Genomic DNA, 27,901 nt, shown 5'->3' with positions numbered 1-27,901 from the left:
AGTTTAAGAACGTACTACTACAGCAGACTTTTCCCAACCAGAAGATTTAACCATCTAGAGTAGGGGTTGGCCAACTTCAGCCAGAAAACAAATCCAGTTTGCTACCTGTTTTTTGTATGCCCCCTGAGCCCACCAAGCCAAGAATGGTATTTACATTTTAAGTGGTTCAGAAAGCACCACAAGAAAAAAAAAATCATGACACCTGAAAATTATATGAAATTCAAATTTAAGTGTCCATAAATAAAGCTGAAACCCAGCCATGCTCATTCGTTCATGTATCACCTGTGACTTCTTTCATGCCTCAACAGTAGTTGAGGACCTGCTGGTTAGTCAAGCCTAAAATATTTACTATCTATCTGGCCTTTAACAGAAAAAGTTAGCTGATCCCTGATCTAGAAGGTCACAGAGTTTTCCAAGGAGTTCATGTTAAAGGCGGTAAAAACATCTGTTTAAATTTTTAATTTAAGAAATTAATAACTGCATAGTTATTTAATGGAATGATTTGAGAGCACCCAAGGCATATGAGTCAATGACTATCCTAGGGGCCTGAGAAGCATGCTTGCATCGCAGCCACTCAGGCAGCTGATCACTCGGATGACCTCCTTGACTCCATGGTGTTTGTGATTATTACAGAGGTTTAAATTGTTTAACTACCAGTCCTACATTTTCAAATTTACTGTCACACAGATTGCTGGTTAAAGACAGCAAACACAAAGAAACTTTTGGTGACATATAATTAATGAGGAGAATAAACATTCTATGAAGCCTGTAAATTTGCCTTAAGATGACTGTCATCAAATCTGTAAGTTGCATTTATCTAATCAAAAGGAACCCCTAAAAGACTCAAATATTCTAAAAGTCAGTATTAAAAAGAATATGGTGATGATCATTTTCAAAATTTTCTTGAGTAAAATTTTCTCTTATTTAGAAATTAAAATCAGCTGATTTTACAAGCAGATTTACAGGCTTCATAGGAGTTTTATGCAATAAACTGTTTTCTAAATATTTATGTTTTTGCAACTTGTCATATTTAGAAATGTTACTTCTCTGAATGTTCACTATAGAGGTCCATTTCCCCTTGATTTGTAATCTTCCTTCATAAAGCTTTGGGTTGTGATCCAATTTTTAACAATATAGGTTCCCAACATTTTTGTAACTGAAAAACAGTGACATTCTTCTTGAAAGTTTTAACACTTACCTATTAAAAAAATGTTGAGAAACACTGTACCAAAGAATAGGAAAAATAAGTGATAATATTTATTCACTCTACATATTCATTCATTATTCCTCCAGCAAACAGATGAGTAGAAACTGTTTGCCAGCCTTGTGGAAAAAAGCCAAGAGATAAATGACAGTTTTTGTTTTCAAGGAGCTTACAGGCTGGTAGCTAGAAAAGTGACAAGTACACTGATTGTTAAAATTCACTTTGTTAACTTCTTTAATAGATGCAAAGTAAGGTGCTCACAGATGTAAAGAAGCTGCTGCTTTATAATCTAGAACAAAAATGAACTCAGTTCCTGGTGGTGAAAACAGAAGAGAGACTCTCTTTTCAAAAAGGATGCACTTTAGTTACAGATATAAGGAAGGCAGGGTCTAGTGAATGTTTATCTAGAAAAAAGGATAAATTAAATATTCTCAACAGATGACCAAATCCTCCTTTTCTCTTAATTTCCAGAGAGGTTACACAATACCTTCATTCAAAACTTTTGGGAGTCAGATGTGTTTTGTAATTAATAACTTTTTAGTTTTGAAAGGTAAGTTTAAACCCATTACAACTGTTAAAAAACATACCAAAATTTAAAAAAACCAAAAAAACCCACTACTTTTTAATGCCTAAAACATACATCAAAGACTGCTCTGTACCAAGATAATTTTAGGCTTCTTGTCACTGATAATAACTGATTCAAAAAGAATAAACTATCATGAATTGATGAACAGATACATAAAATGTAGTACCATCCATACAATGGAATATTATTTGGCCATAAAAAGGAATGAAATTCTGACACATGCTACAGCATGGATGAAACTTGAAAACATTATGCTAAGTGAAAGGAGCAAGACACAAAAAGCAGAATAATGTATGATTCTATGTATATAAAATGTCCAGAATAGGCAAATACATAGAGACAAAAAGAAGATTAATGATTGCCAGGGGCTTGGAGTAGAGGGGAATGAAGAGTGACTGCTAAGGGGTACAGGATTTCTTTTTGGGGTGATGAAAAAGTTCTGGAATAAGTGGTAATTGATGTACAACATTCTGAATACACCAAAAAGCACTGAATTGTACAATTTAAAATTGTGAAATTTATAACAAATTATATTTTAATAAATCTATCATCAAAATTTTTTTCTATGAAGAAGAATGAACTCATTTTATCAGAGAATTTTCAATCTCTGAAGTAGTAAAAATAAACTGCTAAGATGAACTATCCTAGGGAACTATTTCTGTTTGTGACTGTGAATAACCACATTGATCTTGTAAGATATAGCTAAAAGAAAGTAGTAATGAAGTTCTTCAGACACTTCACATTTAAAAATCTAAGCACATATACAAAAATCTAAAACATGGAACACATATAATTAGTATGGATAAGTACAGAAACATATGAAAAGAATCAAATGACAGACTAAACCTGGTTTAGACTATAGTTTGTCCTTATTTCAAACACATAACAAAAATTAAAATTCCAGTCAGATGCTGAAAATAGTCCTAAAGAGTTAAACTGGTATTTTTTTTCCCTCTAAATTCGAAGTCCAAATTCTTTTTTTTTTTTTTTTTTAAGTTCAGAGACCATAAGTGTAACACCCAATGAAATTTTTTTTTTAATTATTAGCACTTTTAATTATTATTTATTTATTTATTTATTTATTGGGCTGTGTTGGGTCTTCGTTTCTGTGCGAGGGCTTCCTCTAGTTGTGGCAAGTGGGGGCCACTCTTCATCGCGGTGCGCGGGCCTCTCACTATCGCGGCCTCTCTTGCTGCGGAGCACAGGCTCCAGACGCGCAGGCTCAGTAATTGTGGCACACGGGCTTAGTTGCTCCGTGGCACGTGGGGTCTTCCCAGACCAGGGCTCGAACCCGTGTCCCCCACATTAGCAGGCAGACTCTCAACCACTGCACCACCAGGGAAGCCCCCAAATTCTTTTTATTCCAAATTAAGTTAGGGAATATTTATAAACCAATCTACAACCACTACAATAGGATCACTGTGAACAATGGTATTTGGGAACTGGAATAAATTTAAAATTGAAGATTCAATCAGAAGAATGAAAGAATGAAGAAATTAGAATCTGTCTGAATTTGAACCTGAAGTTTTAACATGGAAAAGGTGAATTATAGAGCAAAAAACAAACAAGAAAAGAGACAGCAAAGTCCACCAAAATCTATGTTCATTTACTTGGGTACCATACTGATGTTCCAGTTAGGCTTGAGCTGAAGATATTACTATCTAGAATACTTAAATTGGCTTGATGATTCAGGTGTTAAGATCAACTGAATGACTGCTTCCATTGGTAGATCACAACTAGTCAGCAATGGGTAAAGAGAGAAATTTACTCCAGTGGTTTGGGAAAGTCTACAGTGAAATTACAACTGCATAATCTTTATATATATATATATATATATATATATGAAAATTTATACATATACTGAAAATTTATGAGTCAAAAAGCTTTATATATGTAGCAAGAAACACTTTCTTTAATATTCATAGAAAATAAATTGTAACAAGATAAAATTCTTACTAAATTACCAATATTTCTTTAGTTATATATTTTTTATACTTTGTGTCTTATTCCTATTGGACAACGTAAGTAAAATAAGTAAATTTCAATTTATAAATTTAACATAATAATATGATTACTAGATTCTAGGAAATGACCATGAGATAAATTCAAGCAGTTCCCAATATTAACTTTAATATGTGGTAAATCACAACAACACTATTAAAAATTCTTTTATTTGTTTTGGTTTTTTAAGATCATAATAAAAGTTTATTACTAGAAAGCTTAATAATATAAAGTAAAAAATATAATTGGATCTAGGTAGTTTAGCAAAATGTGAGCATCCCAATCATTTTATAGAACCTGCTATCTCTTGAATAGTTTGTATAAAATAATGTGGTATGTTTGAAGTATTAGAAAAAAAAGAATTCAGACTTCTTTCATAAGTAGTACACTCAACATTGGAGATAGAAAGGGATGATGGGTAGGTACATATATGTGACAATAACATAGCAATAGCAACTGATTTGTATGAAAATCAGTCTATAGGTCCTGTTGAGGATGAAGAAATTGGCTAATGCTTGCAGCTGGAAGTAAGTAGTTTTACGGCTTTACTTTTCTTTTTGGAATGAAAATGATATTAAAATAACATGTAAAGAGGAACTTCCCTGGCGGTCCAGTGGTTAAGACTCCACCTTCTAATGCAGGGGGTGAGTGTTTGATACCTGGTTGGGGAGCTAAGATCGCAAATGCCTCGTGGCCAAAAAAACCAAAACATAAAACAGATGCAATACAGTAACAAATTCAATAAAGACTTTAAAAATGGTCCACAGCAAAAAAACCTTTACAAAAAAAAACATGTAAAGATACTGTGATCAGGCGGGGTCTGGGCAAGATGGCAGAAGAGTAAGACGCGGAGATCACCTTCCTCCCCACAGATACATCAGAAATACATCTACACGTGGAACTGCTCCTATAGAACACCCACTGAACGCTGGCAGAAGACGTCAGACCTCCCAAAAGGGAAGAAACTCCCCACATACCTGGGTAGGGCAAAAGAAAAAAGAAATAACAGAGACAAAAGAATAGGGATGGGATCTGCACCAGTGGGAGGGAGCTGTGAAGGAGGAAAGGTTTCCACACACTAAGAAGCCCCTTCACGGGCGGAGACCGCGGGTGGCAGAGGGGGGAAGCTACAGAGACACGGAGGAGAGCACAGCCACAGGGGTGCAGAGGGCAAAGTGGAGAGATTCCCGCACAGAGGATCGGTGCCGACCAGCACTCACCAGCCCGAGAGGCTTGTCTGCTCACCCGCCGGGGCGGGCGGGGCTGAGAGCTGAGGCTCGGGCTTCGGTCGGATCGCAGGGAGAGGACTGGGTCTGGCAGCGTGAACACAGCCTGAAGGGGTTAGTGCACCACAGCTAGCCGGGAGGGAGTCCCGGGAAAAGCCTGGAGCTGCCGAAGAGGCGAGAGACTTTTTCTTGCCTCTTTGTTTCCTGGTGCGTGAGGAGAGGGGGATTCAGAGCGCCGCCTAAACGAGCTCCAGAGATGGGCGTGAGCCCCGGCTATCAGCACAGACCCCAGAGACAGGCATGAGACGCTAAGGCTGCTGCTGCAGCCACCAAGAAGCCTGTGTGTGAGCACAGGTCACTATCCACACTTCCCCTCCCAGGAGCCTGTGCAGCCCGCCACTGCCAGCGTCCTGTGATCCAGGGACAACTTCCCCAGGAGAACACGCGGTGCGCCTGAGGCTGCTGCAACGTCACACCAGCCGCTGCCGCCGCAGGCTCGCCCCACATCGTACCCCTCCCTCCCCACGGCCTGAGTGAGCCAGAGCCCCCGAAGCAGCTGCTCCTTTAACCCCGTCCTGTGTGAGCAAAGAACAGATGCCCTCAGACGACCTACATGCAGAGGCGGGGCCAAATCCAAAGCTGAACCCCGGGAGCTGTACGAACAAAGAAGAGACAGGGGAATTTCTCCCAGCAGCCTCAGAAGCAGCGGAGTAAAGCTCCACAAAAAACTTGATGTACCTGCATCTGTTGAATACCTGAATAGACAACGAATCATCCCAAATTGAGGAGGTGGGCTTTGGGAGCAGGATATATTATTTTTTCCCCTTTTCCTCTTTTTGTGAGTGTGTATGTGTATGCTTTTGTGTGAGATTTTGTCTGTATAGCTTTGCTTTCACCATTTGTCCTAGGGCTCGGTCCATCCATTTTTTTGTTTTTTGCTTTTTTTACTTAAAAAAATTCTTTTTCTTAATAAATTTTTTCTTAATAATTCTTTTTATTTTAAAAAATTAAAAAATTTTTTCCTAATAAATTTTTTCTTAATAATTTTTTTCTTATTTTTTGTTTTAAAAATTTTAAAAATTTGTTTTAAAAAATTAAAAAATTTTTTCTTAATAAATTTTTTCTTAATTTTTTTCTTATTTTTTATTTTAATAGCTTTATTTTATTTTATTTTATTTTATCTTACTTTATTTTATTTTATTTTATCCTCTTTCCTTCTTTCTATTTTTTCTCCCTTTTATTCTGAGCCATGTGGATGAAAGGCTCTTGGTACTCCAGCCAGGCAACAGGGCTGTGCCTCTGAGGTGGGAGAGCCAACTTCAGGACATTGGTCCACAAGAGACCTCCCAGAGCCACGTAATACCAAACGGTGAAAATCTCTCAGAGATCTCCATCTCAACATCAAGACCCAGCTTCACTCAACGACCAGCAAGCTACAGTGCTGGACACCCCATGCCAAACAACTAGCAAGACAGGAACACAGCCCCATCCATTAGCAGAGAGGCTGCCTAAAATCATAAGGCCACAGACACCCTAAAACACACCACCAGACGTGGATGTGCCCACCAGAAAGACAAGATCCAGCCTCATCCACCAGAACACAGGCACGAGTCCCCTCCACCAGGAAGCCTACACAACCCACTGAACCAACCTTAGCCACTGAGGACAGATACCAAAAACAACAGGAACTATGAACCTGCAGCCTGTGAAAAGGAGACCCCAAACACAGTAAGATAAGCAAAATGAGAAGACAGAAAAACACACAGCAGATGAGGGAGCAAGGTAAAAACACACTAGACCTAACAAATGAAGAGGAAATAGGCAGTCTACCTGAAAAAGAATTCAGAATAATGATAGTAAAGATGATCTAAAATCTTGGAAATAGAATAGAAAAATGCAAGAAACATTTAACAAGGATGTAGAAGAACTAAAGAGGAACCAAGCAATGATGAAAACCACAATAAATGAAATTAAAAATACTCTAGAAGGGATCAATAGCAGAATAACTGAGGCAGAAGAACGTGTAAGTGACCTGGAAGATAAAATAGTGGAAATAACTACTGCAGAGCAGAATAAAGAAAAAAGAATGAAAAGAACTGAGGACAGTCTCAGAGACCTCTGGGACAACATTAAACGCACCAACATTCGAATTATAGGCGTCCCAGAAGAAGAAAAGAAAAAGAAAGGGACTGAGAAAATATTTGAAGAGATTATAGTTGAAAACTTCCCTAATATGGGAAAGGAAATAGTTAACCAAGTCCTGGAAGCACAGAGCGTCCCATACAGGATAAATCCAAGGAGAAACACGCCAAGACACATATTAATCAAACTGTCAAAAATTAAATATAAAGAAAACATATTGAAAGTAGCAAGGGAAAAACAACAAATAACACACAAGGGAATCCCCATAAGGTTAACAGCTGATCTTTCAGCAGAAACTCTGCAAGCCAGAAGGGAGTGGCAGGACATACTTAAAGTGATGAAGGAGAAAAACCTACAACCAAGATTACTCTACCCAGCAAGGATCTCATTCAGATTTGATGGAGAAATTAAAACCTTTACAGACAAGCAAAAGCTGAGAGAGTTCAGCACCACCAAACCAGCTTTACAACAAATGCTAAAGGAACTTATCTAGGCAGGAAACACAAGAGAAGGAAAAGACCTACAATAACAAACCCAAAACAAGTAGGAAAATGGTAATAGGAACATACATAATGATAACTACCTTAAATGTAAATGGATTAAAGCTCCAACCAAAAGACACAGACTGGTTGAATGGATAATAAAACAAGACCCATATATATGCTGTCTACAAGAGACCCACTTCAGACCTAGGGACACATACAGACTGAAAATGAGGGGATGGAAAAAGATATTCCATGCAAATGGAAATCAAAAGAAAGCTGGAGTAGCAATTTTCGTAAGACAAAACAGACTTTAAAATAAAGACTATTACAAGAGACAAAGAAGGACACTACATAATGATCAAGGGATCTATCCAAGAAGAAGATATAACAATTGTAAATATGTATGCACCCAACATAGGAGCACCTCGATATATAAGGAATATGCTAACAGCCATAAAAGGGGAAATCGACAGTAACACAATCATAGTTGGGGACTTTAACATCCCACTTTCACCAACGGACAGATCATCCATAATGAAAATAAATAAGGAAACACAAGCTTTAAATGACACTTTAAACAAGATGGACTTAACTGATATTTATAGGACATTCCATCCAAAAACAATAGAATACACTTTCTTCTCAAGTGCTCATGGAACATTCTCCAGGATACATCATATCTTGGGTCACAAATCAACCCTTGGTAAATTTAAGAAAATTGAAATCGTATCAAGTATCTTTTCTGACCACAACGCCATGAGACTAGATATCAATTACAGGAAAAAATCTATAAAAAATATAAACACATGGAGGCTAAACAATACACTACTAAATAACCAAGAGATCACTGAGGAAATCAAAGAGAAAATCAAACAATACCTAGAAACAAATGACAATTAAAACACAAAGACCCAAAACCTATGGGATGCAGCAAAAGCAGTTCTAAGAGGGAAGTTTATAGTAATACAATCCTACCTCAAGAAATAGGAAACATCTCGAATAAACAACCTAACCTTACACCTAAAGCAATTAGAGAAAGAAGAACAAAAAAACCTCAAAGATAGCAGAAGGAAAGAAATCATAAAGATTAGATCAGAAATAAATGAAAAAGAAATGAAGAAAACAACAGCAAAGATCAATAAAACTAAAAGCTGGTTCTTTGAGAAGATAAACAAAATTGATAAACCATTGGCCAGACTCATCATGAAAAAACGGGAGAAGACACAAATCAACAGAATTAGAAATGAAAAAGGAGAAGTAGCAACTGACACTGCAGAAATACAAAGGATCATGAGAGATCACTACAAGCAACTATATGCCAATAAAATGGACAACCTGATAGAAATGGACAAATTCTTGGAAAAGCACAAACTTCCAAGACTGAACCAGCAAGAAAGAGAAAATATAAACAGACCAATCACAAGCACTGAAATTGAGACTGTGATTAAAAATCTTCCAATAAACAAAAGCCCAGGACCAGATGCCTTCACAGGCGAATTCTATCAAACATTTACAGAACAGCTAACACCTATCCTTCTCAAACTCTTCCAAAATATAGCAGAAGGAGGAAAACTCCCAAACTCATTCTATGAGGCCACCATCACCCTGATACCAAAACCAGACAAAGATGTCACAAAGAAAGAAAACTATAGGCCAATATCACTGATGAACATAGATGCAAAAATCCTCAACAAAATGCTAGCAAACAGAATCCAACAGCACATTAAAAGGATCATACACTATAATCAAGTGGGGTTTATCCCAGGAATGCAAAGATTCTTCAATATACCCAAATCAATCAATGTGATACACCATGTTAAGAAACTGGAGGATAAAAACCATATGATTATCTCAATAGATGCAGAAAAACTTTCAACAAAATGCAACACCCATTTATGATAAAAATGGCATAGAGGGAACTCCAGAAATCAGGCATAGAGGGAACTTACCTCAACATAATAAAGGTCATATATGACAAACCCACAGCCAACATCGTTCTCAATGGTGAAAAACTGAAACCATTTCCTCTAAGATCAGGAACAAGATGAGGTTGTCCACTGTCACCACTATTATTCAACATAGTTTTGGAAGTCTTAGCCACAGCAATCAGAGAAGAAAAAGAAATAAAAGGAATCCAAATCGGAAAAGAAGTAAAGCTGTCACTGTTTGTAGATGACATGATACTATACATAGAGAATCCTAAAGATGCTACCAGAAAACTACTAGAGCTAATCAATGAATTTGGTAAAGTTGCAGGATGCAAAATTAATGCATAGAAATCTCTTGCATTCCTATACACTAAAGATGAAAAATCTGAAAGAGAAATTAAGGAAACACTCCCATTTACCATTGCAACAACAACAAAAAAGTACCTAGGAATAAACCTACCTAAGGAGACTAAAGACCTGTATGTAGAATACTGTAAGGCACTGATGAAAGAAATTAAAGACGATACAAAGAGACGGAGAGATATACCATGTTCTTGGACTGGAAGAATTAACATTGTGAAAATGACTATACTACCCAAAGCAATGTACAGATTCAGTGCAATCCCTATCAAATTACCAGTGGCAGTTTTCACAAAAGTAGAACAAAAAATTTCACTATTTGTATGGAAACACAAAAGTCCCCGAATAGCCACAGCAATCTTGAGAAAGGAAAACGGAGCTGGAGGAATCAGGCTCCTGGACTTCAGAGTATATTACAAAGCTACAGTAATCAAGACAGTATGATACTGGCACAAAAGTAGAAATATAGATCAATGGAACAGGATAGATAGCCCAGAGATAAACCCATGCACATATGGTCACCCTATATTTGATGAAGGAGGCAAGAATATACAATGGAGAAAGACAGCCTCTTCAATAAGTGGTGCTGGGAAAACTGGACAGCTATATGCATAAAAATCAAACTGGACTACTTCCTCACACCATATACAAAAATAAGCTCAAAATGGATTAAAGACTTAAATATAAGAGCTGAAACCATAAAAATTCTCAAAGAAAACTAAGACAGTATGTTGTTTGACATAAGTCTTAGCAATATTTTTTTGGACATGTCTCCTCAGGCAAGGGAAACAAAAGCAAAAATAAACAAATGGGACTATATTAAACTAAAAAGCTTTTGCACAGCAATGGAAATTATCAACAAAATGAAAAAGCTGCATAGTGAATGGGAGAAAAACATTTGCAAGCAATATATATGATAAGGGGTTAATATCTAAAATATACAAATAAATCATACAACTCAATAGCAAAAAAAAAAAAGTTCTATTAAAAAATGCACAGGGAATCTGAATAGACATTTTTCCAAAGAAGACATACAGATGGCCAACAGGCACATAAAAAGATGCTCAACGCCACTAATCATGAGTAAACCACAATGAGATATCACCTCACACCTGTCAAAATGGCTATTATCAGAAGGACAACAAATAAGTGTTAGAATGTGGAAGAACGGGAACACTTAAGCACTGTTGGTGAGAATGTAAATTGCTGTAGTCACTGTGGAGTACAGTATAGAAGTATCTCAAAAAATTAGAACTACCATATGATCCAGCAATTTCACTTCTGGATATTTTCCCAAAGAAAACAAAAACACTGATTCAAAAAGATATATGTATGTTATATACATATAATGTTCACAGAAGCATTATTCACAATAGCAAAGATATGGAAGTAGCCTAAGTGCCCTCTGACAGATGAATGGCTAAGGAAGATGTGATATATATATACACACATGCACAGTGGAATATCACTCATCTGTAAAGAAGAATGAAATCTTTCCATTTGCCACAACATGGATGGACCCATAGGGTATCATGCTAAGTGAAATGAATTAGACAGAGAAAGACAAATACCATATGATTTCACTGATATGTGGAATCTAAAACACAAAATAAGTGAACAAACATAACAAAACAAAACAGAGTCATAGATACAGAGAACAAACAGGTGGTTGCCAGAGGGGAGGAGGGGAGGAGGATGAGTGAAATAGGTGAGGGAAATTAAGAGGTACAAATTTCCAGTTACAAAATAAATGAATCATGGGAATGAAATAGACAGTATGGGAAATATAGTCAGTAATAATGTAATATATTTGTATGGTGACACAGTAACTAGATTTACTGTGATCATTTTGTAATGAAAAGAAATATGGAATCACTATGTTGTCACCAGGTACTAATCTAGTGCTGTAGGTCAATTATACTTCAAAAAACAACCAACCAAATACACTCAAAGAAAAAGAGAACAGATTTGTGGCTATCAGAGGAAAGGGGAGGGAGAGAGGAAACTGGATGAAGGCGGTCAAATGTACAAACTTCCAGTTATAAAGTAAATAAATACTAGGGATGTAATATACAACATGATTAATATGATTAAACTGCTGTATGTTATATATGAAAGTTGTTAGGAAAGTGAATCCTAAGAGTTCTTTCTCATCACAAGTAAAAAACATTCTTTTATTTTATACCTATATGAGATGATTGAGGTTCACTAAACTTATTGTGGTAATCATTTCATCATGTACTTAAGTCAAATCATTATGCTGTACACTTTAAATTTATACAGTGTTATATGTTAATTGTATCTCAATAGACCTGGAAGAAAAAAACCTTCTGTATTCTTGGAGAAATCAAATGAAGAAGTTACAATACATTATGCCAATATTAATGAAAAAGAGAAGTAATAATAAGGGTTAAAAATCATATTTGGATTTGGAAACTTTTTACATTAAATACAAAAAGATGTTTAATAAGTCCTATGCAGAAACATTACTGGAGACATTTAATTAAAATTTAATTTGCTTTAAATAAATTCTTTTACTATAACTTATAGAAGAGAGGCACTTGGTGACACTATTTCTACTAACTTTGTACTTCATGAAAGTATTTGCTTTGTTATTAAAAGTTTTGGTTTAAAGTTTCTAAGAAAAATAAGTAATTAAACAGAAAAGTTGGGGAATGAAGAGTCCATATAAGTGACAGACAAAAGAATCTATAAAAATAACTAATAGTCAAGTGATGCTTATAGGCATCTTAAAAAAAATTTAACTGACTGCTAAAAATGTAAAACAAGAAGTAGGTATATAGCAAGATAACAAAATTGTTTCTAGTCACACATCTCACTTAGAAGAAATGAAATCTTATAATTTAAGCCTATTAAAGTAGGTATCTGGGTGAAGCAAAAACACAGTACAATGTCATTATTTCATGTCTTCACAACTGTATGACATGCAAGCTATGTAAAATCCATTAATTAACTAATGTGGAATAAAGCAAGGAAAGTTCTACTAATTACACATTGTTGAATATTTTCAAGTCCCATACATAAAGTGTAACTGCATAATATAAAGTAAAAATAAACAGATTTGTAGAGTTAGCAAGAAGCCCCAAACTAATTATACACTATATGTATTTTCATATAATATTACCCTTCCTTCTGGTTTGCTCTTCATTGCCTTTCTTGTTCTCTAACCCCTCATATTTTAAAACTTAGCCCCAAGACCCAGATTTATACAGTCCATCCTACCGACTCTAGCTCATAGTATGCTCCCCTTTCTCTGGACTCTTGGTTGAGAGTACTACTCACTTAAAAATCATGAGATAGAGCAAAAAGCCAACTGATTTTTTTCCCATAGCACAGAGATAATCCATCATATATTTCTAAGGTCATTTTAAAAAATTTATTACAGTAATTCATAATACTGGTAAAATTCAAAGAGCACTGCCGGTTGTAAAGTGAAAATTAAATGCCCCACCTCTCTCTCCACAGATGAACAGTTATAATTTCCTTCATATCTCATTCTATAGATTTTTATACACCTGTCTTAGAAACTCTTGGGGACAAATGTATTTAGGAATCTGGAGTTTTTCAGATTTAGAAAGATAATTTGATGCATTTATTGAATTTTACCACTAACACCAGTCAATGCTGTCCAGCCAGCAGCTCATAATCAAAGACATTCATGTTATCTGTAGTGAATATTCACCCTTTGATATAAACATAGAACATAAATAATTTCACATATTAACAAGTAGCTTTTAATTTTTTCCTCAGAGGATGTTTTTTTCCTCCAGCTTCATTGAGATGTAATTGGTATATTTCTGTACAACGTGATAATTTGATACACATAGTGCAAAATGATTACCTCAGTAAGGTTAGTTAACCCATCCATCACCTCACTTAATTACAATTTTGTGTGTGTGTGTGTGTGTGTGTGTTTGTGGTGAGAACATTTTCTACTCTCTTTGCAACTTTCAAGTATATAATATAGTATTGTTAACTATAGGCACCATGCTAAATATTAGATCCCAAGAACTTATTCCTCTTATAACTGGGAGTTTGTACACTTTGACCAAAATCTCCCCATTTCCCCTATTTCCCAGCCCTTGGCAATCACCCTTCTAATCTCTGTTTCTATGAGTTTGATTTTTTTTTAAAAGATTTCACATATATGTGAGATCATGCAGTATTTGTCTTTCTCTGTGTGACATATTTCACTAAGCATAATGCCCTCAAGGTCCATCCATGTTGTCACAAATGGCAGGATTTCCTTCTCTTTTTACGGCTGAATAATATTCATATATACATACATATATACAGTCATATGTAAATATATATGTGATATGTATATATCACATTTTCACATATATATCCCATTTTCATTATGCATTCATTCATCAATGGACACTTAGGTTGTTTCCATGTTGTGGCTATAGTGAATAATGTTGCAATAAGCATGGGGGTGCAGGTACCACTTTGAGATAATGATTTCATTTCCTTCCAATATATTCCCAGAAGTGGGATATATATATATATGCAGATGTGGGGCCATATGGTAGATCTATTTTTAATTTTTTCCATAATGTTTTCCATAATGGATGTACCAATTTACATTCACCCTTAGGGTTCCCTTTTCTCCACACCCTTGCCAACACATATTATTTATTTTTTTGATAATAGCCATTCTTACAGGTGTGAGGTGATATCTCATTGTGGTTTTGATTTGCATTTCCCTGATGATTAGTGATGTTGAACTCCTTTCCCAGTACCTGTTGGCCACCTGTAAGTCTTTTTTTGAAAAATGTCTATTCAGGTCCTATGCCCATTTTTAAATCAGATTGTCCACTTTTTGGCTATTGAGTTGTATGAGTTCTTCATATATTTTTTGATATTAACCTCTTATCTGCTGTGTGGTCATAAATAGCTTTTAAATTCTTAATGAACTCAGGTGGGCTCTTAATGTTCCCAGGTCAGTCTGGTTTTACCGCCAAAATGTACTGAGGGAAAAAGAACCTTTTGTATTTCAGAGCCTTTTTCCTTTTAGAATTGCAATTATAGACCTGTATTAACTCTACCCATAGAAACACAATATATTACCATATACCTAAATGATAAATTGTATCCTTTTATTCATTCACATGCTTCACTATAAATGAAACGCAATCTTGTTCTTAGTCATGGTATTCAATGACTGAAATCTAAGAACACTACATATTTGACTCTCACTAAATACAGGTAGTAACTTAGTACCCACTAGTAAAGGGTCTCACTGTTGAGTTATTTCTGGATTTGTGTATATTTCCTAGAAGCAGCTTATACAGAGAATTCAGAAAAGAGAACTCAGTTAGTGGGTCAAGTGAAAATGCTCTATCACATGGCATGTGGTGTATTCATTCAATGTCTAACTATTGTCTCCAACACTGCAACATCATGCCTTGCATTGCTTCTGGATGTATCCCGTCCACATTCCCTCTTTGCTATTGATTGTGGGTTACAATTATTTAAATCTTTTATATATGTTTGATTCAGCCTTTGATATTTGCCTCCTTTCATTTCCAACTTCTTTTTTTTCCCCCTTTTTATGTTCTCTTACCAGCTGTTTTCACTAGATGTTCAATCTGGCTAATAATCCTTCCAACTCTTGATATTTTGTAAGCATGTGTTTCATAGTCTCAAAGTTTTTACACACTAAAATTTTTAAGCATTTTGAGTTAACAAATGATCAGAAAAACATAAAATCTGTATAAACAACTTTATATACTATATTAAGTTCAAAATAAGTACCATGTTCATTTTTAAAACTGCATAATATAAGCTTAATTGTGAAAAGATTAAATAAGTAAGCACTCTGAAATGCATTCCTGCCTTAAATGGTCACTACCTGCCTGTCACCTCAATTTTTAAAAAATTAATTAATTAATTATTTATTTATGCTATACAGTAGGTCCTTGTTGGTTATCCCTCTTAAGCACAGCAGTGTGTACTTGTCAATCCCAAACTCCCAGACCATCCCCACCCCCCTCAATTTTTTAATTGAGATCTATCTTATATTTGCCACCTGCTAATATAGTAAGACTAAGAAGCATGGTTTACTAAGGATCATTTGACGTTTGTACATTTATGTCTAGAATGACCATGTAAAAACCATGTTCAGCTAAACATTGGGGAAACATATCTAAGTTTTGTATAAATATAAATAAGCATATATGTATTCCTTTTAAAATTATTAAGATGAGAACATTCTATGTATAATGTCCTATAACTCAGTTAAAAAAAAAATTAACAAGAGTATCCTTCCATTATACCACAGAGATCTGCTTGTTTAGACTGGATGAAACCTAAGTCATGCAGCTGAATGCAGCTGGAGAAAAACCAATAAATATACTGGCTGGTTTCACTTTTAAATTCATGAAGAACTCAAGTGGGCTCTTAACACTCTCAGCCAATCACAGTATAATTTCTTAGTCCATTCAATCTCCCATTTTCCTAGATAATGTCTTCACATCTTCTGTTCCTTGAGTCCTCTCTCTCGCACTCCACATCTAGTCTGTCAGGAATCCAGTTGATTTAATTTCAAATTACATCCAAGCTCCAGTGACTTCTCACCACTTCCACTGCTATTCCTCTGGTCTAAGGTACCATTATTTCCAAATTACGTCCCACATTTTACACTTGCTCCCCATCAGCCTATTTGTAATAATTATCATTGGTAAAACCAGAGTAAGCTTTTCAAAAATTTGTCAGATCATGTTACTTCTCTGCTAAGACAAAGTCCAATGGATATCATTATCTTTTTGGCCCCATATCCTACCCCTATCCCTCTTGCTCTGCTAAAGACACACTGGCCTCTAACCCTTTTATTTAAAACATCTGACATGTCCCTCGCCCAATGAGTCTACACTGGTTGTTCTTGCTACCTGGGAACATTCTTTCCTCAGATATCCACATGACTAACCCCCTTGCTTCTTTTAAGTCTTTGCTTAAATTTGCTCTTTCTTGATAAGACTTACCCTGCTAATCCTATTTAACGTTGCAACACCTTCTCCTAATTCCACTGACACTGCCAATACAACTTACTCTGTTTTATGTTTTTTTCCATAGCACATATTATCTTCTGAGGTACAACACTATGTATTTATTATGATTATTTTTAAATGTCCCTCTCCCACCACTTGAATGTAAGCTCCATAAGGGTTTGGATCTTTGTTTTGTTCACTGATCCCAAGCACCTAAAACACTGCCTGGCACAAAGTAGGCCCTCAATAAATATTTGAGAAAAAAAATGAACAAAAGTTTATTCATTTAATTTAAATAGTTAAGATATATATTTATTTTAATAATTTTTAAAAGCTTAAAATATTTTATAGTAAAATTTACCTCCCACTCCTGTTCTCCATCTATCTAATTCCTATTCTCTCTCCATGAGATTATGTCATCACCATTATTATTTCCTTGTGTATCCTTGCAGTGATTTTTCTGCATAAGTAAGCATATAAAAACGAAAATTCTCTTCCTCATTATCTTTGAACCACAAAGGTAGCATCCTATACATACAGTTCTGCATGTGTAATATTGTAATTTTAATTGTAACTTGAAAAAATAGACCATGAAGATTTTTCTTTATTAGAAATAGCAAGTTCCTGGTTTGCTTTTAACAGCTGCATAGTATTTCATCTGGATAGCCCATAGTTAAATTTGTCCCATATAGATGCACATTAGGTCTCTCCAACATTTGCTATTAAATATTGCTAAGAATTGGGGCTTCCCTGGTGGCGCAGTGGTTGAGAATCAGCCTGCTAATGCAGATGACACGGGTTCGAGTCCTGGTCTGGGAAGATTCCACATGCCATGGAGCAACTAGGCCCGTGAGCCACAATTACGGAGCCTGCGCGTCTGGAGCCTGTGCTCAGCAACAAGAGAGGCCGTGATAATGAGAGGCCCGCGCACCGCGATGAAGAGCGGCCCCCACTTGCCGCAACTAGAGAAAGCCCTGGCACAGAAACGAAGACCCAACACAGCCATTAATAAATAAATAAATAAATAAATAAACCCAAAAAAAGTTTAAAAAAAATATTGCTAAGAATAACTTTGTACCTATCTCATAAAGTAATATATCAGTGGATAAACTCCAAGAAGTAATTAAATAGGTCATTGGAAAACATGCTTTTCTAATTTTGACAGATACTGCCAATTACCCTCCATATGATTTGTGTCAATATACAGTCCACCAGGAACATAAAAGAATGCCTCCATTCTCACCAGAACTATTATATCCAATTTTGAGAATTTCAGAAATTCCAATAGGTGACAGGTAGTATTTCATGGTGGCTTTTCTTTTATTAAGAGTGAAGTTGAAATTTTCATATGCTTATGAGGCATTTGTATTTCTTTTTCTGTAAACAGCCTGTTCATATACTTTGTCATTTTTCGGACTGCAATGTTAGTCTTTTAACTTATCATTTTGTATTTTTTAGGTATATTTAAAAAAATTTAGCCACTTTGGTGTTGGGAAAGCTGGACAGCCGCATGTAAATCAATGAAGTTAGAACACTCCCTCACACCATACACAAAAATAAACTCAAAATGGCTTAAAGACTTAAAGATATGACCCCATAAAACTCCTAGAAGAGAACATAGGCAAAACAGTCTAACATAAATTGTACCAATGTTTTCTTAGGTCAATCTCCCAAGGAAAAAGAAATAAAAGCAAAAATAAACAAATGGGGCCTAATGAAACTTACAAGCTTTTGCACAGAAAAGGAAACCATAGACAACATATGGAGTGGGAGAAAATATCTCAAATGATGTGACCCACAAGGGCTTAATTTTTAAAACATACAAACAGCTCATACAACTCAATATTAAAAAAACAAACAACCTAATCAAAAACTGGGCAGAAGACCTAAAGAGACATTTCTCCAAAGAAGACATACAGATGGTTAACAGGTACATGAGACAATGCTCAAAATCACTAATTATTAGAGTAATGCAAATCAAAACTACAATGAGGTATCACGTCACACTGTTCAGAATGGCCATTATCAGAAAGCCTGCAAATGATAAATGTGCGAGAGGGTATGGAGAAAAAGGAAACTTCCTACACTGTTGGTGGGAATATAAATTGGTGCAGCCACTATGGAGAACAGTATGTAGGTTCCTTAAGAAACTAAAAATAGAGTTACCATATGATCCAGCAATCCCACTCCTGGGCATATATCTAGAAAAGACGAAAACTCTAATTCAAAAAGACACATGCAACTCAATGTTCACAGTAGCACTATTTACAATAGCCAAGATATGGATACAACCCAAGTGTCAATCAGCACAGGATGGATAAAGAAGATGTGGTACATATATACAATGGAATATTACTCAGCCATAAAAAAGAACAAAATAATGCCATTTGCAGTGACATGGATGGACCTAGAGATTATCAAATTAAGTGAAGTCAGATAGAGAAAGACAAATATCATAAGATATCACTTATTTGTGGAATCAAAAAAAATGATACAAATGAACTTATTTACAGAACAGAAACAGACTCACAGACACAGAAAACAACCTAATGGTTACCAAAGGTGAAATGAGGGAGAAGGATAAGTTAGGCATTTGGGATTAACAGATACACATCTACTATACATAAAATAGGTAAATGACAAGGACCTAATGTATAGCACCAGGAGCTATATTCAGTATCTTGTAATCACCTATAATGGAAAAGAATCTGAAAAAGAATATATGTATAACTGAATCACTTTGCTATATACCTGAAACACAATATTGTAAATCAAATATATTACAATAAAAATTTTTTTAAAAAAATTTAGTCATTTCTGGGGCCTCCCTGGTGGCGCAGTGGTTGAGGGTCTGCCTGCCAATGCAGGGGACACAGGTTTGAGCCCTGGTCTGGGAGGATCCTGCATGCCGCAGAGCAGCTGGGCCCATGAGTCACAATTACTGAGCCTGCGCGTCTGGAGCCTGTGCTCCGCAACAAGAGAGGCCGCGATAGTGAGAGGCCCGTGCACCGCGATGAAGAGTGGCCCCCGCTTGCCGCAACTAGAGAAAGCCCTAACACAGAAACGAAGACCCAACACAGCCATAAATAAATAAATAAATACATAAAAAATTAAAAAAAAAATTTAGTCACTTCAGTAAGAATTGCAAACTTTTTTTTTCAATGTTCAAGTTTGTCTTTTGAGTTTTGCTTCTGTGTGTGTTTGTGTGTGTGTGTGTGTGTGTGTGTGTTGAAAAATGAGGTCAGATTTGTTAGTCATGTCATTCTGTAGCTTATAGATCTTGTTTTGAAGACGTTTTTCTACTCTAAAGTCAAAATAAGAAAAAAAGAAAAAAACCACTCCCGTGTTTACTGAGAACCTCTGTAGCTTCATATTTTACATTTAAATATTTGGTACATTTATAATATATCTTGGTGTATGGTGTGAGGTATGGATTCAACTTTTCTTTCCAGATGGCCAACCAGTTGTCCCAACATGTATTAAACAATTTCCCACTGATATGAGATGCCATCTTTATTATTTTCAATATTCCTGCATTTATTAAGTCTATTGCTGAAGTTTATAATCCTGTTCATTCTGTCATTTCATACACCAATATAGCCGTTTCCAACTAGGTTTCTGTGAGAGAATTAAATTCTACAAAAATATGTGAATAAAATTTTCTTAACTATCCCAAGGGTAGTACTTTCCTGATTCTCCCAAGAATGGTATATAGTACCATTCTAGATGCATAGGATTCACTACATACATTGGCTAAATAATGCCCACCCAAAGATATCACGTCCTAATCCCTGTAAACTGTAAATGTTACCTTATAAGGAATAAGGGTCTTTCCAGATGTGATTATATCAGGGATTCTGAAATGAGGACACTGTCCTGGATTATTCAGGTGAGCCCTAAATGCAATCACAAGGGTCCTTATAAGAGAAAAGCAGACACACACAGAAATGGAGGAGGCAATGTGGCCATGGAACCCAAGACTGAAGTGGGGATGTGGCCATAAGCCAAGGAATGCTGGCAGCCACCACAAGCTCGAAGAGGTGAGGAAACAATTCTCCCTGGAGCCTTAGAGGGAGAATAGCCCTTGATTTTGATTTTGGCCCAGTGACACTACTTTCAGACTTCTGGCATCTGGAACTGTGAGAGAATAAAAAATCTGTTGTATTAAACCACCAAGTTTGTGGTAATTGTTATAGAAGCCATAGGAAACTAATAATATTCTTAGGCTTATGGCACATACTCAAACAATATACGTAAGCACAATGTGGCACTAGGGCTTAATTTAAAATTATTTTGTTATACATGAAAATTACCCATACGGATACATTAATCTTGTGTTACAATAGCTTAGTAAATTCATTATTTGTAGTAGTCTCTCAGTTGATTAAGTAAAATCCACTGGATGGCAGTTTCAAGTATATAATATGATCTGCACATGGAGCTTTTAACTTCATCTTTCTAAATTTCTTTTATAGTTCTAGTATTTTTTTTCTTGGCTTTTTCCCCTCATCACAATGTCAAATGATAGTCATGACACTGGGCATCTTTGCAATGTTCCTGACTTGTGCAAATGCTTTCAATGTTTCCTCATTCTTCCCTCACCCCCACGCCTGGCTGATCTGTTTTGGACTGACTGAGTTAATAAACTTTCCAAATCTGGTGTGTTTTTGACTATTTTCCCTTGTACTTACATTGTTTTTGCTTTATAAGTGTTGGCACCATGTTATTTGGTTTGCAGATATTCATAACTGCTACATCTTCATTGTGTATTGCACTTTTTGCATTAAAAAATGACTTTGTTCATCTCATTTGATGTTTATGTGGAATGATTCGTCTGGTCTGACATTAAGTATTTGCTTGCCTTTATCTGTCTTAATTTTAATTTTTATCCTTCTTTAGATTTCAATATTTTGAAAGCAATTTCTTGTATTTCTTGCATATAACAGAAAATAGCATTTTGCTCTGTGATTTAGTTGGAAATCCACTTTCTAAAAAACCAACACAAGCTAAAAGCCCATTTACATTAATTTTTCTCTCGGCTGATTCCCTTCAGTACAATCTTAAACGATAATTGTGATAGTGGGCATCTGATAAAAAGAACTGCTTTTCATTCTTTTTATTTTAACTTACTTTAGGGATTTTTTTTAAAAAGAAATATTTTATCATTAGTTATCTTGTTTCTCTCCATGTGTAGCTTCTCTGTACATATCTTTGTTCCAGTAGTTATGTTTTTATAACTTTATGCAACTTAGTATTTATAAATTAACTTAGGTAATTTATACAACTTTGTCTTTTATTTCTCTATTCAAAATCTATTAGTTTACTTCTATAAGCAATTAAGATATTAGCATATTTCCTGTTACTCTGTCCTGCTCTTTCTTTCCTTCATATTTCAGTTAATACTTTTTAGTATTTTTCTCTGTACTGTTAAACTCTGCTAATACTTTTATTATTTGCAGATTTAATGGACATTCTTTGAGTTTCAAGTATTAAAGAAGTGGAAATCAACAAACTTACAACTACAAAACCCAGGAGGAAAAGGGGAGAAAATAGGTCAAGGTAGTGCATAATTTCTATTTTTAGAGAATAGAATATAGTGTTTACATTTTGCTCTCATCTTTATTTTACAGTTAAATGCTTTCAATGCTCACTGCTCATCCTTCTGTGGTAATTTAAGGTATTTCCAACTGAATGGCAGTAGTTCATCTTTTAGGAATTTTTTTCAAAACAATATTCTTTGAGTTCAAAACTGTCTGTAGTCTTTATACTTGAAGACACTTTGAATTTAAAATACAAAATACTTTGTTTTTTATACGGTATGTAGATGTTACTCCACTGTCAACTGGCCCTAAATGTTATTGTGGATAAATCAGAGACAAGGGCAAATATTTTTCCCCATTTCCCTCTAATCAGTGACTTAATCATTCTTTCTTCATGTTTAAAGTCTGTAAGTTCATGAAGCTGTGTCTCAGTATTGACAGTTCTAGGTTAATTTTCCCTGGCCCATGGTGTGCCTTTTCCATATGTGCCTTTCATTTTATAAAAGATATTACATTTTATCCTTAAGTATTTGTTCTTTTTTTTCTTGAGTGTCTATCTCAATTTATCTATCAATACTTATAGACATAACACACAAAATTTTTTCTATAATTATTTTATTCTTTCTTTGGCTTCTTTTGTTCATTCTTCTCATTTTAACCTTTTATATTCCTTAAAAGTACTTTCCATAATGTCTAGTCTCCTCTCTGTTCTTTCCAACTTCATCTTTGAAGTAAGTATTTCTTAAGTTTGTTTTGGCCAGCTCATAATTCACCTTCTGTCATTTTATAACATGTTTCCTAGAGTTCTTGCTTTCTGGATCAGTTCTGCTCCTAGAGTTGATTGCTTTATTCACTTTCTCTCTTCTCTCTCTGTCTCTGTGTCTTTCTATCCATCACTCCCTGTCTCTCTCTTTCCTTTTCTTTCTTTATGGAGAAACACATTTAAATATATTTTCAGTAATATTAGGATTCAGTTGTAATCCCCAAACTCTGAAATAGGCAAAAGCAGCTGAGACCTGATAGTAGACACATTAGCGTAAGTGAAGAGAAGCAGTTTTGGAGAAATGTAGTGGTAAAGGACACCACAGTGTGGATCTCAGAAAATGATGGCAAAAAATATGCCCTGAAGGTACATAACACACCCTAAGTTGTTACAGGCCTTGTTTATAATCACAGGTATGGGGACAGAGGTGAGTTGTGTTATCAGCAGAATCCAGTAGACTCCATTAGGTTTAGAGAAGTAAAGAAGGTAGGGGTTACACAAAGAATACATAAACAAGCCATTTTTACAGGAAATATTTTGTGTCTGTGGCAGCAGAGAAGACTGCTCCTTGGAAAGCAAATTGGGAACAATACTCTGGACCCTCTACACCAACACACACACACACACACACACACACACACACACACACACGTATACAAGCCAGGTAAAACCATTACATTCGGTCATGAGTAATACAAAAAAGGACTAGCACGGCACTGATAACAAGGATACTCTAAGCGAATGAAAAGAACAGCAAAACATAATGATAGGCAGCAACTGATCACTAGAAAAATGTTACTACAATACAAGGGGGAGGTTGGAAAATGGAACATTTTCATGTTTGTTAGCCATCTGTATTTCTTTGATAAATTACATGTTCAAGACTTTTATAAAAATGGGTTGTCTTTTCCATATTGAATTGTTGACACTCTGTATATTAAGAAAATCAGCATCTTCCTTGTTGTAGCTACTATTAATTCTTAGGTTTTCAATTGCTTTTTAAAGTTAATTTATAGATCTTTCTAATTGTTTAAAATTTTTATAGTAAAAATTACACATCTATTATTTTATGGCTTTTAAAGAGTTGCTTTTAAAACAAAATACTAAAGTCACAGTTATCATCCAATGTTTTCCAAAGATGTTTTAAATTTCAGAAATCACATCAATCCTATGTTCAAAACCCATCAATGGCTTCTTATACAGTTAAAATAAAACCTAAACTTTAAATTCCTTAATAAGACCTCTAAGTCCCATACATAATTTGCCCCTGCAAGAATCTTTTTAGAGGAGATATATATATATATATATATCTTTATATATATATATATAAAACTTATATATATATACATAAAGTTTTTTTTAAGTAACAAAGAATTAAAAAGAAAGATATAGTATGAAAGTGTGTAAGAAAAACTGAAATAAGATGGTAGAAACACACTCAAATGCATCAAAAATTACAATAACTATTATATGTTTATTGATCATTTCTTTTTGTTAGTGGGTCTATGAACTTCCTGCTTGGACTCTCTACTCTTTTTTCTTTTTGTACATGGAAATACCTTTAATTATTCTTCTGATAATAAATGGTTACAATAAAGTGTCAAACTCTGGAGATAAAGTAAAAATCTTCCAAAGTTAACTACAATTTGGTATATACTATACAGGACATTAGACCAGATGGTTGCCTATTTTTTTCTGAACACTTAACTTTCCCTGAACATAATAACCTTATTTGTTCTTTTGTCAAAACATTTACCTTTTACACAACCTTGACACACGTAACCAGCAGTATGGCAAAGGTTTTAAGAGATGTAAAGAAGTCAATTCAGAGCATTGTTAACCAAAGTTTCTGGTTATAGAATAGTAGAAAACTACTGGAGTTCAGGATTAATTTAGGTATGTGTCAGTGGCAGTTTAAGTCAAGCAAGATTGGGCAGATCAGAGCCCACTGGTCAGGGTTAGGACATTAGCTCAAAACAGAGTGACTATTACATGGCTCAGATGTGGACACTGAGATTGTCTAGGTATTTCCTGACTGAAAGGAAAGTGGGTCTGGGCTGTTACACCTGCAGGTGGGAGGACAATCAGGTGTTAGCAGTACCCATGGGAGGGGGACTGGAAGAAGCTGAGGGGAAAACTTGAATAGATCAAAAGGGATTAAAGACATAAATAGCATTCAAAGAAATCTCACAACCAGATACTGTTACATATGAGTTGTAACATACATTAAAGAAAGAGTAAATTTGTATTATATAAAGTTATTCTAGAAAACAGAAAAAGAGTAAAAGCTGCTCATCTCATTTTATAAGGCCAGTGTAATCTTAATTGCAAAACCAGACAAGGAAAATGAAGAAAAAAGTACAGCACATTTCACTTAAGAATGTAGATTCTAAAATCCTAAATAAAATATTTGTTAACCAAATACAGTAATGTATTAAAATAATGCACCATGGTCAAGTAGGATGTAAACTAGTAATGCAGGCATGGTTTAACATTAGAAATTCTATTCATATAATTCACAACATTAATATACCAGGATAAATATCACATGATTATTTTAACAGATACATTAAAAAAACATTTTATGGGTTTGAAATTTATTTATGGTAAGAATACATAACAAGCTAGAAATAAGAACCTTTCTTAATTTGGTAAAGGTTTTATATTAAAAACCTTCAGCAAGCATTATGCTTAAGTGAGAAATTAGATATATTCTCTTTAAGACTGGGCATAAGATAAGAATGCCTACTGTCAGTACTACCATTTAACATAGTTCCAGAGGAACTGACCAAAGGTATTGGAAAGAAGAAAGAAGTAAAAGTATGTAAGGATGAGGAAATTAGAAATAAAACCATTATGTATAGTTGATAATATGATCATCTCTCTATAAAAATGAATGAGAGTACAGCAATGTTATTAAGAATGAGAATTCAGTAATGTTAGAACCAAGGTCAAGTTTCAAAAAATCAGTAGCATTTCTGTACACCAGCAGTAGACTTCAAGAAAATATCTTTAATTGAATATTTAAAACATGAATATCTACTTAAAGGACATCATGCATAAAACTAGAAAGTTGAAAAAATGGAAGATTGTTTTTAATATCTAAAACTGATAGGAAATGAAGATCTAAAATATATAAGAAACTCTTAAAGAACATTAACCAACAGATAGGAACCCAAATGAAAAATAAAGAATATGAACAAGGAATTTCAGAAGAGGGAAGCCAAAAGGCCAACAAGAATATGAAAGAGATACTCAAACTCATTAGTGATAAGAATTCAAATTAAAACAGTGAGCTACAGAACTACACACATTAGATTGAGAGTATTAGAAAGCTAGATATGTCAAGGGTTGGCAGGAAGGAGGGGGTTACCGCTGGTGAGAGTGTGGTCCAAGCATTTATTTGGCAGAGCATCTGGCATGACTCAGACAAATTAAGTATAAACCCAGCAATTCTGCTCCTGGGTATATATCCCAAAGGAATCCTTGCAAAGTTCTACGCTAGGAGAAATATGAGGATGTTCACCATGGCATTGTTTGTTGCAACAGAAAATTGGAAGCAATCTGGGTGGAAATCACTGGAAATGTGGATAGTTAAAACATGATAGCTACAAACCTCGGAATACTATGCAGCAGTTAGAAGCAATGTAAACACAACAACATAAATAAATGATAAAAATGTAAGGATAAGTAAAATGAAACAGTAATAAAGAGAATGAGATACACAGCACAATACCATTTATGCATATTAAAATTTAATGTGCATAAGTGGGGGAGAAGGCATAAGATATAGTTAAGACAAGCTCAACCATGAGATAACTGTTGAAGCTGAGAAGCGGGCACATGAAAATTCATGATATTATACTCCCTTTTCTTTTTTATGTATTTAAAATTTTCCACTTAAAATATTTTAAAAATACATATATATAAACCAATACTCATGTTCTGAAAATACATATAAACAAAAGAGAACAGTGCAACAGATATTAGACTATCACATTAGAATGATTTCCTATGAGTCCAGGTCAGCAGCATGAGAGTGGAAATGAGAATAAAAGAAAATATATAAATAAATAAATAAAGTAAGTGCTTTTCATGGACCAGTGATGACAGTGTGTCATGTGAACTAAGGAATGTGATTAACTCTATTTTCTATGCAAAAGGTACAATAAAAAGGAAACCTTTTTTTTTTTTTTTTTTTAAATCAGAAGGATCTATGTTAGACTGTGGAGATAAAGGAACTATAAAAATAATTGTCTATTATAATTCAGAAAACAATTTAATAGCTCTTCTAAGCAACGAACTCACCATATAAAACTATAGAAACAAATTAAAAATAAGTAATATTTATATTTTCAAGAGAAGTCATTTCTGACAATAATATTCATCACAGAAAACTAGCAAAAATCACTAAGCTGCTAACCAGAAATTAAGGGGAAAAAATAGACTCTAAGTACCTACACTCAAAAAGAAGAAAAATAGAGCAAAGGAAAAAAAAAAATCCCGCACCAGAGGCTGTATACTGTTTTATTTGATTCACACAGTAGCAGAAGTGGAGTTTGTCACAGGAAAAATTTTATGCTGATATTGAAAAATTAGTACTTTTCAAAGTATTTCTGGTTTCTTCTGAAAAAAAATAATAAAATTTGATTT

At 34.8% G+C, this 27,901-nt stretch overlaps 1 protein-coding gene across 15 annotated transcripts in view; it reads right to left on the bottom strand.

Moving 5' to 3' along the window:
- Positions 1–27,901, bottom strand: part of MBD5 (methyl-CpG binding domain protein 5) — a 413,153-nt gene that overhangs the window by 249,192 nt on the left and 136,060 nt on the right. The gene's annotated exons all lie outside the window — the stretch shown is intronic.

Source organism: Balaenoptera ricei, chromosome 7 (assembly GCF_028023285.1).
Source record: "Balaenoptera ricei isolate mBalRic1 chromosome 7, mBalRic1.hap2, whole genome shotgun sequence".
NCBI lineage: Eukaryota > Metazoa > Chordata > Mammalia > Artiodactyla > Balaenopteridae > Balaenoptera > Balaenoptera ricei.
This window is presented reverse-complemented; position numbering and strand designations above follow the sequence as displayed.